Source organism: Macaca nemestrina, chromosome 10, assembly GCF_043159975.1.
Source record: "Macaca nemestrina isolate mMacNem1 chromosome 10, mMacNem.hap1, whole genome shotgun sequence".
NCBI lineage: Eukaryota > Metazoa > Chordata > Mammalia > Primates > Cercopithecidae > Macaca > Macaca nemestrina.
Window position 1 is genome coordinate 93,407,869 of NC_092134.1, and position 13,936 is coordinate 93,421,804.

Below are 13,936 nucleotides of genomic sequence, written 5' to 3' on the forward strand. Positions count from 1 at the left end.
TTGGACCTTTGCATGATAATTAAGATTTAAATCCCCTGTTAGGAAATTTGCTGGGTTAAGGGAATTATCAGTGGTTAGTGTTAAATCACCTTTTTCTAACAGAATAGTCCTATACTTTAAGATTTTTGAGTTAGTAAGCTACCTTTTTGCTTTTTTTGACTTAGAATAGCTCTGAATTGGTGAGGTATGCTCACAATGAGGTTTCCTCTAAAAGTTATTTTTCGACTTTCTTCTGTTAGCAAAGCAGTTGCTGCTACAGATTGAATGCATTTGGTCCATCCATGGGTTACTGGGTGAAGGATTTTTGATAGGACGGCTACGGGTTGTCAGTGGTCTCAGTGTTTTTGGGCTATGTCCTTGTTTACACTGACAGCAAGGTAATATTGGAGTGTTATAGGGTCACGGAGAAGACCTTCAATTATCAATTATAGGTTTTAAATCTACTCTGGCTTTTAAAGGAATAGGGCACACTTTTTATTCTTTACTACTTCTATCTTTCTCTCTCCTCCCACCTCCCCCGCTATTCCCTTTTTTCTCTCTCTTTTCTCTCTTTCTTTTCTCTGTCTTTCTGCCTTTCTCTCTTTCTCTCTCTCCCTTTTTCTCTCTTACTCTCTTTTCTCTCTCCCTCTCTCTGCCTTCTCTCTTTTTCCTTTAATTTACTCAATTTGCTTTCATCCTGATCTATTATGTTGTTGTAGACCCAATTCCAGCTGCTAAAGTACTGGGTCATCAGTTCTAAGGCCCTAGCCAAGGAGCCAAGACTTGGAGATTGTATTGGGAGAGGGGGTAAGCTGGGTAGAAACTGGGGAGGAGAGCATCTTGCACAATGAGAGAGCAATTCTCCTAGCCATTTACAAACTTGGGGCCCTGGCAAGGGTGATGGGGAACGGGTCCCACATAGCTGCCCATGTCGAGAGCTGTATACCTAAATTAGGAGGGACACGAGGGGCAAGACTCCCTGGATTCATAGCCTAGATGCCTAAGGATGCAGCATTGAGCTTCCTTAGATCACTTTGGCGATACAACTTGCTCTAGTACTTGGGATAGGAAATGAAAGTCTGAAGCATTAGTACCTAGGAGGCAGGGATCGGAGGAAGTAGATTCAGAGGTAAGGAGAATTTTGGGGCTACACTTTCAAGAAAATCATGGTCAGGACCAAGGAGGTATGGGTCAGAGGAGAGGTAGGGGCACACGCATGGGCGACTGTGGAGTAGAGACTTCTGTCTGTGCCATGAAAGTGTTCGGAATGACAGCTTTCTGCCTCTAGTTGGCCCTCGGCTTCCCCCAGGAAATTGGGAAAGCAGAAGCTGGTTCCAGGCAGACCAATGCTCCCAACCCAGAAGGGTTGAGGGTTGTTAGAAAGCCTTTTTCCAGGAAGCCTCACACCTGAGTCTTAAGTCTGGTGGCCATGCTAATACAGGTGCCTGGTATTTCCTCCAATTCTGAGGAAGAATAGGACAGAATAGCAAGCGAAAGTGGTCCAATATTACTCACCGCTTTGGAGAATCCCCGTACAGGCCACCAGATGTTACCAGAGGGTCTTTGTTCTTAGAGCTCCCAAGATGGTGGCGGGCTGCTCCCAAGATGGTGGCAGCTGCTCCCAAGACGGCAGCAAGTCTTTTGTTCTCTGACCTGGGGTTCTTGGCCTCATGAATTCCAAGGAATGGAACCTTGGACCGTGTGGTGTTATAGCTGTATTAGAAGCTGTGGATCATGGAAGAGAACCTGGAACCCAGCAACTAGTGTTCAGCTCAATTATGATGAACCTGGGCACTTAGCCACACAGGAACAATGGTGAGCCTCTAGCCTGATCAGGAGCAGCAATGGGCACCTCGTTGGATCAGAAGCACAGCGGACACCCTGCCAGATCGGGGTGGGATTTAACTGTGGGTCTGTGACAGCAGCATTCAGCAGTGGTTGGCAGCAAGCAAAAGCTCAGCTCCAGCCGGAACAACACGGACCAGAAGAGTGTGGAGTTGCAAGATTTAATAGAGTGAAAACAGAGCTACCATACAACGGGAGGGAACCCAAAGGGGGTTGCCACTGCTGGATCAAATGCCCTGGGTTTATATCCCAAACATTGTCCCTCCCCTTGTGCTCTCAGGCAATAGATGATATGACTATTTCTTTACCTCCTGCTCTTAGCTTAATTTGTATTTTAGTGAGCTCTCTTTACTACCTGATTGTTTGGGTGTGAGTTGAGTTACAAGCCTCATGTTTAAAGATGGCTGTAGTCATCTTCCTCAGATAGGCTTAGGAATTCTTATAGGAAATTCATCTAGTCCTGTCTCTCACTTTCGCCATGATTGTAAGTTTCCTGAGGTCTCCCCAGCCTAGCTGAACTGTAAGTCAATTAAACCTCTTTCCTTTATAAATAACTCAGTCTCAGTTATGTATTTATTAACAGTGAAAGAACAGACTACTATACCATCCCACCTTTATACTGCTGCTTCTGCTCCTTAGAATACCCTCTTCAGATATCCACACAATATGCTCCCTTACTTCACTAAAACTCAGATTTTTATGACATATTTTACAAATAGCTAGTACTTACTTCTGTTCCCAGATCAAACTGAGGATTGGGCTGCTGTTTCTCATGGCCCAATAATGAAATGCAGATGAACTGGGGAGGAAGAGAGTTTTAATTTCTGCAACCAGTTACAGGGAGAAGGCCTGGAAACTATCACCAGGCCAACTCCAAATTACAAATTTTTCAAGAGCTTATATACCTTAATCTATATACTATATAAACTATATGTGTAAGTGTGTATTCATCTAAAGACAAGTGATTCACCTCCTTTTTTTTTTTTTTCAAGATGATGTCTTGCTCTGTCGCCCAGGCTGGAGTGCAGTGGCGCAATCTCAGCTTAATGCAACCTCCACCTCCTGGGTTCAAGCAATTCTGCCTCAGCTTCCTGAGTAGCTGGGACTACAGGCATGTGCCACTATGCCCAGCTAATTTTTTGTATTTTTAGTAGAGATGGGGTTTCACTATGTTGGCCAGGATGGTGTCAATCTCCTGACTTCGTGATCTGCGTGCCTTGGCCTCCCAAAGTGACGGGATTAGAGGCATGAGCCACCACACCCAGCCAAATTTATTTTAATCTCTAACTAACATCTGAGTCCTGAAGGCGTTCCTGTGAAGCCTCAGTAAATTTACTTAATCTGAATGGGTCCAGGAGCTGGGGTGATTACTCTTGTCTCCTGCTAAATCTCAGAGGTTTGAGGAGTTCCTTCAGACTCCCAATAAACTTGTTTATGGAGGCCTGGGGAGTTTCTTTAGACCCACAATAAAACTTATTTAGTCTTCAGTGGTCCTGTTAAGAATTCCTTCGTTGTTTTGTCATGCTTTAAGGCCCAGGAAACCCCTAGGCAAAACTAATGATGGGCTTTTGTTACATCTTGGCCTTTGTCTAAGGGCACTGGCTTTTAATATTGAACTTCACCGATCAGTCAGCACTGAAATAGTTGTTTTGGAGGCCTGCGTTAGTGAGACCTGGCCTGCTACACTTCTGCGTACTATAATTAGTTCTTCCTCCAAAATAACTTTTTCAGAGTTATAATTAGACTTTAGCTTTAATGAGGTAAAACCTCTCCATATGTAAGTGATTTAAAATGTGGATAATTTGCATATGTTTTAAGCAGATGTCTAAGAAGATGGATAGATAACATAATAAGATTATATTATCAATATTCTGGCTGGGCACCGTGGCTCACGCCTGTAATCCCAGCACTTTGGGAGGCCGAGGTGGGTGGATCACGAGGTCAGGAGTTCAACACCAGCCTGGCCAAGATGGTGAAACTCCGTCTCTACTAAAAATACAAAAATTAGCCGGGCGTGGTGGCACGTGCCTGTAATCCCTGCTACTCAGGAGGCTGAGGCACAGAATTGCTTGACCCCGGGAGGCGGAGGTTGCAGTGAGCCGAGATCGTGCCATTGCACTCCAGCCTGGGCGACAGAGCGAGACTCCATCTCAAAAAAAAAAAAAAAAAAAATATATATATATATATATATATATATATATATATATATATATATATTATACCAAATTCTGAAATAAATTAAAAGACTTAAATTTCTTGCCGACCCTTTTATACTTTTGTGTAATTGCTAATTCTCCCAGATTTCACTTCCTCACCTCATTTATGTCTTTGCTCAAATACTAATTTCACATGAAGACCTTTCCTGAATACCTTACTTTCTACTATAAATATCACCCCACTCCACTCCTTCCCTATACCTATTTTCTGTTTTGTTTCTCTGTAGCACTCACCACCAGTTGATGTATACATCTTAATGTAATCTATTTACTACACGTGTTTATTATCTGTTTTAGCAGTAGAATATAAGTTTGATTAGGGTAGGGATTTCTGCATGTTTGTTCACTCCTGAGTCTCAATGCCCAGAAGAGAACCTGGCACAAATAAGTGCTTAATAAATATTGAATGATTGACTTAGTGAATAATTTTATTGAGCTCAAAAATAGGTTACATTAAGGTTGGGCACAGTGGCTCACACCTGTAATCCCAGAACTTTGAGAGGCCAAGGGAAGGCAGATCCTGAGGTCAGGAGTTTGAGACAAGCCTGTCCAACATGGTAAAACCCCGTCTCCACTAAAAAAATTCCAAATATTAGCTGGGCTTAGTGGCAGGCACCTGTAATCCCAGCTTCTCCGGAGGCTGAGGCAGGAGAGTTGCTTGCACCCGGGAGGCAGAGGTTGCAGTGAGCTGAGATTGCGCCACTGCGCTCTAGCCAGGGTGACAGAGTGAGACTCTATCTCAAAAAAAGTTACATTAAATAACAATGGCAATAGTAATAGTCATAATAGTCATTTAGTCTTAAATCGACTTAAATAATCTATTCAAAAAACCAATTCTTAAATAGGTTCTATTATTGCAGATATTTACATTGAGACATGACTCAGTTTAATACAACTTGCAGTTATTTCACACAGCACTTAAACTGGGAATACATGATGGATAAGAAGAGGTTCCCACCATTAGAAACTTCTAGCCTAGATTCACCCTCAATGAGTTATCACAAAGGACAAATATACTGGTGGTGTTAACAGTCTTTGTTTGATTTTAACAGTTCAAAATTGTCTAGTAGTGAAAAATAATCACTAAATTTTAATGATGCTTTCTAGAACTTCTATACTGCAATGTTAATAACCATAGATAAAATTTGGTTTACATTGGAACTGAAAGTCAAGATAATAATAAAATGGCAGCATATTATATTTATATTTGTTGCTTTTCTATGAGTATTTTAAAACTTTTATGAAGACCCTGATAATTTGATGATATGTGTGAAAGCTTTATCTCTCAGATTTCAAAGCACGTGTAATTGATAACATAATCGAAAAAGTATATAATATATATACATGAATTAATACTATCAACTTAGCAAATGTTAAATAGGGTGCTTTAAAATATTTTTTTTTAGGAAATGATTCATTTTGTTCAGGAACTTCTCACTAGGTAGCTTGTTTTACAAGGACATTAAGCATTTACCTCTTTTTTAACAATATATCAATTGGATAAAGTCATCTAATAATATGAAAACATATACCGCATAACTTCTATACATAGATTAAAAGCATATCCATCAGAAAGAACAATAGTCAAACATCTCCTTCTTGTTTTAAAATGATGTGGCTTAAGTGTTTGCACACTTAAAAATATAATGCCAGACAAAAGGTCAACTGTTGAAAGAACAATAGCATCAGTATGTACAAGGCATTTTTTAAAATTTATTTTATTTTATTTTAAGTTCCTGGAAACATGTGCAGGTCGTGTAGGCTTATTACGTAGGTAAATGTGTGCCATAGTGGTTTGCTGCACCTATCAACCCATTACCTAGGTATTAGCTATTTATCCTAATGCTCTCCCTCCCTCCGCCCCACAACAGGCCCAGTGTGTGTTGTTCCCCTCCCTGTAAGTCAGTTTATTTTTGTGAAACGTTTTTGACAGGAGAAAATACAGAAAATGCTAAATAATATCTATTTGGATTGTGAGAAAGAAGCTCCCCATTTTCTATACGTTATGAGCTGAAATTACATTTGAAAACGGATTGTCTGAAAATTTAAAAAATTTTTGTTATATGGAAAGTTTCATTCCAAGAGAAGTAAAAGTACAATTAAATTTTAAAATAAATATTATTTAAATTGACATTAATTATGTAAAACATAAATAATAGTTATTAGATGTAAACAATAAATAATTTTCTAAAGTGATTTATCTCCTCCAATTTAAATTTTCAGCATTTTCCTAGAGTAGTATTTAGTATGCAGAAGAAATTCACAATGTTGGAATGGACTTTCAGATAGTGATTTTATAAAAGCATAAATGAGGAATGTTGTCAGTGTTCTGAATAGAATATTATAGTGGTATTGATACTTGCAGTTGCCATGTGAACTCCCCTTAATAACATTTTAAGAGGAATTTGAACACTGGCCTTCCCCTGGTAAATAGGTCTATAGTAAGCTGTATTCCTGACAAAAGTTCTATACCTGCATCTTCTGTCTGCATTTGTATCATTGAAATGATTTCTTGTGCTCAATCATAAGCCATATTTTAATGGTCACTCTATCATTTGTTCTACACAATCACCCACACAGTTATTATATCAGCTCCTTCTTTCTAAATCTCCTCTTCTAGTTCTTAACGTTCATTGCTGTTTTTCCATTCTCATTGTGCCTTTTTAGATGTACTCTTTTACCCACTTCAATCTTTCTTCCACTCCTTCCCACTCCATAAACTCTGTTGTACCAATGGTCACCACATATAGCATCATCAAGTTCATCTGCTTTACTAAGTCCAGATAGATCCTCATTGAGTGTCCTGCCATTTTTCACTTCACTGATTATCTCTTTAAACGATCTCCTTCTCAGCCTCTGTCCTCTTCTGTCTCTTCCGAATATGGCTTTTTTCAGAGCTCTTTTCTCAATGTGCTCTGCACATTGGCCAGGTCATCTTGTCCGAGGGTTTAATTGATGGTGTTATGGGCTAAATTTCCTCGTACATTGAAAAAAAATTCCTATGTTGAAGTCGAAATGCCTAGTGCCTCAGAATGTACCTCTGTTTGTGGATAGGATCTTTAAAGAAATAATTAAAGTAAGGCCATTAGGGTGGACCCTAATCCAATAGATTGGTGCCTTATAAGAGGAGAAAGTTTGGACAAAGACAGGTGCAGGGGGAAGATGATGTGGAGACACAGGAAGAAGACAGCCACCTACAAGCCAAGGAGAGAGGCCTGGAACAAATAGTTCCCTCACAACCCTCAGAAGGAGCCAACACTGACAATACCTTGATCTCAGACTTCTAGCCAAAATAAATTTCAGTGTTTAAGCCATCCAGTCTGTGGTTTTGGCAGTCCTAGAAAACAAATACAGATGGCCTCTCAACAGATGACTTACAAATCTGTTTCTGACCCCCCAGTCTCTTCTGAGATTTGAATCAGTATTCACAACCATCTATTGAACATTTCCATCTGTACGTTTTACAAGAAGTTTAAATAAATATGTCAAACTTTAAATACTTATCTGCACCAGACCTACTGATCTTCTTTACTTCTCAGTGTATCTCTGTGTCCAACAATCTAAGCTTAAAATCTCATAATTTTATTGAATGTATAGTCTTAATTGTGATGTTAAAACTGAAAAGGCGTGATGTAGCAATGTTAAGTGGAAATGAATGGCTTATTCATTATCTGTGAACCATTTATATTTATTAAACCATATGCCCTAGTTGACATGCTGGAGAAAATCAACAATTAAAACTGAGATGAGAAATTCAGACATTTGGGAAATGTATTACCAAATGTTTTCAGGACAATTTTAGTTCATTCAGTGAAAGTAAACTAGTTTGTTTCATCTTTAAATTTAGAGACATAGTGTACTAAATAAATATATAAAACACAAATATATAGTTTAAAGAATTATTATACAAGAAATACCCATTTACCCACCAGCTGGGTCAGGAAATAGAATATTTTCCAGCATCTTAGAATCCTCTACCTGCCTACTTCTCAATTATAATTTTTTCCCTTTTTTATAGAAATAACCACTCTCGATGTTTCTATTTATCATTTTCTTACTTGCTTTATAATTTTACCACTTATTTGTACATCCTTAAACAATGAAGTTCAGTTTTGATTTTTAATTTTATGTGAATGGATGCATAATATGTAAATTCTTTGCATTGTGTTTCTCTCAGCCAACATTGTTTGTGGGAGTCATCCATGCCTTTTCTTTTTATGTTCTGAATTTTCACTTTGGTATGTCAATGTGGGGATGCCCCAATTTATCTTCATTTGGAGTCTGTTTCTTGCATGTATACAAATTGGTATCTTTCATCAGTTCTAGTTATATCCTAGTCATTATCTCTTCAAACATATTTCTCCTCTATATTCCCCTTCTCTGGCATTCCAATCAGACATAAGTTAGACATTATTACTCCACCTTGAAGAGTCTTGACTATTTGGTTTACATTGTTCATCTCTGTTTCTATCCATGTTGCATTCTAGAAAATCCCTTTTGCCTTATCTTTCAGTTAATTAATTTTTCCTTCATCTGTATCTAAAATGCTATTAACTCCATATATGATATTTTAAATTATAAGTATTATATTTTTTCTTTCTAGAAGTTCTACTTGACTCCTTTTCGAATCCTCTTAATCATATTTATAGCTTCCTGCCCCCTGAAGAAACATTCAAGTGTATCTTTATTTCAGATTCTATGTTTCACCTTCTAATATTTGGATTCTTACCCTTCTTCTGATCTTAGTTGATCCTAAAGCGTCTCTTTCACATTTTCATTTCTCTCTTAAGCTTCATTTATTTGAACTGTACATTGTATACTGCTTATTATCTTTAGAAAGTATATTATTTGAGAAATATTAATAGGATAAATATATATTTCATTAGAGAAGATTTAGATTTTCTTATCCCAGGCACCTAACTACTAATGGAACTGCTTTCAATAATAAACCTCTCAATGTGTTTGGAAGTATCTGTGTCATACATTTGACCTGTAAATCTCTTGTGATTTCAGAGTTACAATGACTCTGATGCTTTTCTTACCACCTTGCTATGCTTGACACCAAGACTATTTTACTTTGTGGAGTGAGGGACTGTAAAAGCATGGCATGGGTGAAATATGGTCTACCATGCTAAGAGTAGCAGTTATGCATCACTTAACAACAAGGGCACTTTCTGAGAAATGTGTCATTAGGCAAATCCATCTTTACACAAACATCATAGAGTGTACTTACACAAATCTAGAGGGTATAACTTACTACACACTTAGGCTATATGGAATAAGCTTTTGCTCCTAAGTTGCAAATCAATACAGGGTGTTGCTGTACTGAATACTATAGGCAATTGTAACACACTGGTATTTGTGTGTCTCAGCATATCTAAACATAGAAAAGGTACAGGAAAAATTTGATATCAAAGATTAAATATGGTATGCTAATATAGGGCACCATAAATGGAGCTTGCAGGACTGGAAGTTTCTCTAGGTGAGTCGGTGAGTGAGTGCTGAGTGAATGTGAAGGCCTAGGAAATTACTGTACACTACTGTAGGGCTTATAAACATTGTATACTTAGGTTACACTAAATGTATTTTAAAACAATTTTTTTTCTTTTTTCTTTCCATTTTCATTTTTGGAGACAGAGTTCTGCTCTGTCATCCAGGCTGGAATCACAATCACAGTTCACCGCAACCTCTGCCCTTCACCTCTTGGCCATAAGAAATCCTCCCACCTCAGTCTCCCAAGTAGCTGGGACTACAGGTGTGTGCCAACACAGTCAGCTAATGTTTTGCGTTTTTAGTAGAGATGAGGTTTCACCATGTTGCCAAGGCTGGTCACGAACTCCTGGACTCAATCAATCCTCTTTTCTAAGCCTCCCAAATTGTTCGGCTTAAAAGTGTGAGCCACTGCACCCATCCTATTTTTTCCCCTTAAATAATAAATTTAACTTAGCTTACCATAACTTTTTTCTTTATAAACGTTTTAATTTTAAAACTTTTTGATTCTTTTGTAAAAACACTTAGCTTAAAACAGAAACATATTTTACAGCTGTAAAAAATATTTTTTTCTTTAGATTCTTATTCTATAAGCTTTTGTCTATTTTAATTTTTTTTAACTTTTTGGTTAAAAACAAAGACAAACATAAACCATAGCCTAGAGTAATGCCTTCTGGGCCACCTCCTGAAGGATCTGCCTGAGGCCGTTTTACAGTTAACTTTATATATATATACACACACACACACGCTGTAAAATAGGCCAGGCACCATGTGGTGGCTTGTGTCTGTAGTCTCAGCACTTTCAGAGGCCGAGGCAGGCAGATCACTTGAGATCAGGAGTTTGAGACCAGCCCGACCAACATGGCGAAACCCCATCTCTACTAAAAATACAAAAATTAGCCGGATGTGATGGTGCATGCCTGTAAATCCAGTTACTCAGGAGGTTGAGGCAGGAGAATCCCTTGAACCTGGGAGTTGGAGGTTGCAGTGAGCCGAGATCATGCCACTTCACTCCAGCCTGGGTGACAGAGTGAGATCCTGTCTCAAAAAAACAAAAACAAAAACAAAAAACAGAGAGCACACTCTAAAAATAATGATTAAAAGTATACTGTAAGGGGTGGCGGAGCAAGATGGCCAAATAGGAACAGCTCCAGTCTCCAACTCCCAGTGCGAGGGACACAGAAGACCAGTGATTTCTTCATTTTCAACTGAGGTACTGGGTTCATCTCACTAGGGAGTGCCGGACAATCGGTGCTGGTCAGCTGCTGCAGCCCGACCAGCGAGAGCTGAAGCAGGGCGAGGCATCACCTCACCTGGGAAGCGCAAGGGGGAAGGGGATCCCTTTTCCTAGTCAGGGGAACTGAGACACACAACACCTGGAATATCGGGTAACTCCCACCCCAACACTGCGCTTTAAGCAAACGGGCACACCAGGAGATTATATCCCACACCTGGCCCGGAGGGTCCCATGCCCACGGAGCCTCCCTCATTGCTAGCACAGCAGTCTGCGATCTAACCGCAAGGCAGCAGCAAGGCTGGGGGAGGGGCGCCTGCCATTGCTGAGGCTTAAGTAGGTAAACAAAGCCACTGGGAAGCTCGAACTGGGTGGAGCTCGCAGCAGCTCAAGGAGGCCTGTCTGTCTCTGTAGACTCCACCTCTGGGGACAGGGCACAGCTAAACAACAACAAAAGCAGCAGAAACCTCTGCAGACACAAACGACTCTGTCTGACAGCTTTGAAGAGAGCAGTGGATCTCCCAACACGGAGGTTGAGATCTGAGAACGGACAGACTGCCTGCTCAAGTGGGTCCCTGACCCCTGAGTAGCCTAACTGGGAGACATCCCCCACTAGGGGCAGGCGGACACCCCACACCTCACAGGGTGGAGTACACCCCTGAGAGGAAGCTTCCAAAGCAAGAATCAGACAGGTACACACACTGTTCAGCAATATTCTATCTTCTGCAGCCTCTGCTGCTGATACCCAGGCAAACAGGGTCTGGAGTGCACCTCAAGCAATCTCCAGCAGACCTACAGCTAAGGGTCCTGACTGTTAGAAGGAAAACTATCAAACAGGAAGGACACCTACACCAAAACCCCATCAGTACGTCACCATCATCAAAGACCAGAGGCAGATAAAACCACAAAGATGGGGAAAAGCAGGGCAGAAAACTGGAAATTCAAAAAATAAGAGCGCATCTCCTCCGGCAAAGGAGTGCAGCTCATCACCAGCAACAGATCAAAGCTGGATGGAGAATGACTTTGACGAGTTGAGAGAAGAAGGCTTCAGTCCATCAAACTTCTCAGAGCTAAAGGAGGAATTATGTACCCAGCGCAAAGAAACTAAAAATCTTGAAAAAAGAGTGGAAGAATTGATAGCTAGAGTAAGTAATGCAGAGAAGGTCATAAACGAAATGAAAGAGATGAAAACCATGACTCGAGAAATACGTGACAAATGCACAAGCTTCAGTAACCGACTCGATCAACTGGAAGAAAGAGTATCAGTGATTGAGGATCAAAGGAATGAAATGAAGCGAGAAGAGAAACCAAAAGAAAAAAAGAAGAAAAAGAAATGAACAAAGCCTGCAAGAAGTATGGGATTATGTAAAAAGACCAATCTACGTCTGATTGGGGTGCCTGAAAGTGAGGGGGAAAATGGAACCAAGTTGGAAAACACTCTTCAGGATATCATCCAGGAGAACTTCCCCAACCTAGTAGGGCAGGCCAACATTCAAATTCAGGAAATACAGAGAACGCCACAAAGATACTCCTCGAGAAGAGCAACTCCAAGACACATAATTGCCAGATTCACCAAAATTGAAATGAAGGAAAAAATCTTAAGGGCAGCCAGAGAGAAAGGTCAGGTTACCCACAAAGGGAAGCCCATCCGACTAACAACAGATCTCTCGGCAGAAACTCTACAAGCCAGAAGAGAGTGGGGGCCAATATTCAACATTCTTAAAGAAAAGAATTTTCAACCCAGAATTTCATATCCAGCCAAACTAAGTTTCATAAGTGAAGGAGAAATAAAATCCTTTACAGACAAGCAAATGTTTAGAGATTTTGTCACCACCAGGCCTGCCTTACAAGAGACCCTGAAGGAAGCACTCAACATGGAAAGGAACAACTGGTACCAGCCATAGCAAAAACATGCCAAAATGTAAAGACCATCGAAGCTAGGAAGAAACTGCATCAACTAACGAGCAAAATAACCAGTTAATATCATAATGGCAGGATCGAGTTCACACATAACAATATTAACCTTAAATGTAAATGGACTAAATGGTCCAATTAAAAGACACAGACTGGCAAATTGGATAAAGAGTCAAGACCCATTAGTCTGCTGTATTCAGGAGACCCATCTCACACGCACAGACACACATAGGCTCAAAATAAAGGGATGGAGGAAGATTTACCAAGCAAATGGAGAACAAAAGAAAGCAGGGGTTGCAATACTAGTCTCTGATAAAACAGACTTGAAACCATCAAAGATCAAAAGAGACAAAGAAGGCCATTACATAATGGTAAAGGCATCAATTCAACAGGAAGAGCTAACTATCCTAAATATATATGCACCCAATACAGGAGCACCCAGATTCATAAAGCAAGTCCTTAGAGACTTACAAAGAGACTTAGACTCCCATACAATAATAATGGGAGACTTCAAAACTCCACTGTCAACATTAGACAGATCAACGAGACAGAAAGTTAAAAAGGAGATCCAGGAATTTAACTCATCTCTGCAGCAAGCAGACTTAATAGACATCTATAGAACTCTCCACCCCAAATCAACAGAATATACATTCTTCTCAGCACCACATCACAATGTTCCAAAATTGACCACATAATTGGAAGTAAAGCACTCCTCAGCAAATGTACAAGAACAGAAATTATAACAAACTGTCTCTCAGACCACAGTGCAATCAAACTAGAACTCAGGACTAAGAAACTCAATCAAAACTGCTCAACTACATGGAAACTGAACAACCTGCTCCTGAATGACTACTGGGTACATAACGAAATGAAGGCAGAAATAAAGATGTTCTTTGAAACCAATGAGAACAAAGATACAACATACCAGAATCTCTGGGACACATTTAAAGCAGTGTGTAGAGGGAAATTTATAGCAATAAATGCCCACAAGAGAAAGCAGGAAAGATCTAAAATTGACACTCTAACATCACAATTAAAAGAACTAGAGAAGCAAGAGCAAACACATTCGAAAGCTAGCAGAAGGCAAGAAATAACTAAGATCAGAGCAGAACTGAAGGAGATAGAGACACAAAAAACCCTCCAAAAAATCAATGAATCCAGGAGTTGGTTTTTTGAAAAGATCAACAAAATTGACAGACCGCTAGGAAGACTAATAAAGAAGAAAAGAGAGAGGAATCAAATAGACGCAATAAAAAAT